Here is a 2,581-nt window from a genome sequence, read left to right on the forward strand (position 1 = left end):
CATCTGTCAGACATATGGTGCTTTCTAGACTGTTGATGGTTTCCCCACAGTGTGCTTATACTTATGGTTAATGGAAACACTTTGTTGCTTAGTTTTGCTGTAACTGTTGCCCGTGGGTTTTGGTTTGCTATCTATCCGCTGTGACTGTTTTTATGTGGGGGTTTAGGAAGATCCAAAAACTGTGCTTTTATTCTTGCTGCCATCTTCCCAGAATTAAAAATAAAAAAATTTAATTTAGATTGAATCAAATCCAAACCTGAGTCTTTCACTTAAGACCATAAGGTAGACATCAAAAGCAGGCAGTGGTGGTGGTAGTGGTAGTTACTGCTGCTGTTGTTGCTATTGTTTCAAATAGATGTCAACATTTAACAACAGCAAGATTGCAAATACAAGTTCAGATTTCTGACCCCTCTGGAAAAACTAGAAGTTCTGGATACGCTGGGCCTACACTCAACATGGCAACAGCGGGCTGGACGGTACAGTGGTGCCCCCACCAGAGGGTGTGTGTACGCTCCAGCTCTCCACAGCCCCAGTCAGGCCGGCTTCACTTAGTTATGTATCTGCTTGAGCCCGGGGGCTTTTGAGTTTGCCACCCCTGGATGCCGGCGACTCGGGGTGTATTAATTTCCTACAACTGCTATTACAAAGTTCCACAAACTAGGTGGCAGGAACAAGAGGAGTTTATTGTCTCACAGTTCTGGAGACCAGAAGTCTGAAAGCAAGTCAGTGGGACCACACTCCCTTCCAAGGCCCTAGGGAAGGATCTATTCCAGGCCTCTCTGAGATTCTGAGTTCCTTGGCTTGTAGCAGCAAACTCCAACCTTCACACGGTATTCTACCTGTGAGCATGTCTGTGTCCAAACTGTCTCCCCCACTTTTTTTTTTTATAAAGACAACAGTTACTAATGCTAGGGTAGAGGCCCACCCTACTCCAGTATGACCTCATCTTAACTAATTACATCTGCAATGACCCTATTTCCAAATGAGGTCACATGCTGAAGTACTTAGGGTTAGGACTTCAACATATGAATCTGGTAGGAGGTTTGCAATTTAACCCACAATACTGACTGCATTTCTCCAATTTCTCTTTGGGAGAGAATCCATGGGCCCCAATGTCCCTTGAGACCTCAGAGAAATCAAACCCAAGCCTACATGTCTCCAGTCATTTGCGGGGGAAACATGTTCCCATTGAGAGTGGTAACATATTATCTGTGTTCCTCCAAGGCAGTTTTGAGGCTCCCTGATCAGCCTGTTGCTAACCCAGATGAAATCTCCAGATGAAACTGGTAAGGAAGGGAGAACAGGCAGACATTAGCAGCTTTCTTTTCTAGTAACGTTGGAGCCCACACCAGCTTTTATGCTGCAAATTCATCTTACTTCACTTACTTTTCTTAGACACAGAGAGTGGCCCATTGAGTCAAACCCAGAAAAGGCAAGGGATCCATCCAAGCTCACACAGAGAGATGAGGAGAGCTGGGCCCTCCTGGTTCCAAATCACAGTCCAGAGTCATCACATAATATGAATCAGCCTTGAAGTATGAATTCTAGAAAGGAACTTGGGCAGGTTCACTCTAGAAAGACCTGTGACCTTGGTGATGTTTATTTGAAACAAGCCTCACTCCCCTGAGGTCAGCACCCAGTTGAACTGCCCAGCTGTGCCCTCTGCCACAATCCCGAGGTATTGTATCACCATGGTATGATTTGGCCAGATCCACCATCTGGTCTTTTATTGACTCCATATTTTTCTTTTGACTTTTTTCTTTATGTAAATAAATATCTTTAAATGTATTAGGTTCTGTGACTTTAAGTGAAATGACATGTAAAAAAACTAATCTTACCATAAGCTAGTTTATACATACAAGAGTTAAGTTCCTATAGCATCTCATCAATGTTATAAAGAAATGCCATTGAACAAAATGACATTATTTGAGGACCTGCTATATTTAAATAGATACATTTTTAAATTTTAGAAATCATATCACAAGTATAAATGAAAAAGCAGTATTCCTTGTTATGATTCAAAGGTATCTGTAAAGGTAAATACTCTAAAAACTAAACAATGTGCCCGGCCAGTGTGGCTTAATGGTTGAGCATCAACCCATGCACCAAGAGGTTGGCAGTTTGATTCCTGGTCAGGGCACATGCCCAAGGTGTGGGCTTGATCCCCAGTGGGGGGGGCATGCAGGGGGCATCCAATCGATGTTCTCTCTCATCGATGTTTCTCTCTCTCTCCCTCTCCCTTCCTCTCTCTCTAAAGTCAATAAAGAAAAGAAAGAAAGAAATAAAAACTAAATAATGTTGTTAAATTCTTGCTAGATACTCTTGCCTACCTGAAAAATTTGAACCTGAGACATGATCTCTCTTTATTAAAAAAAAAGATTAGCCATGTTGGAGAGATGTTAAAAACACATTAGCATCTTCTTCAAGTTATCAGCAGGACGAGTGAAGAACTAGAGATGGACTAACACCCCCTGTGTGATTCAGTGTTTTCCAGAACAATTATCTGAGTCCTGCACAAGTCCCCTTGGTCCTCCCATGGTACTCCATCCTCACTTGAGGAAACACTGATGCAACGGAAAGA

Source organism: Molossus molossus, unplaced genomic scaffold, assembly GCF_014108415.1.
Source record: "Molossus molossus isolate mMolMol1 unplaced genomic scaffold, mMolMol1.p scaffold_m16_p_6, whole genome shotgun sequence".
Classification (NCBI taxonomy): Eukaryota; Metazoa; Chordata; class Mammalia; order Chiroptera; family Molossidae; genus Molossus; species Molossus molossus.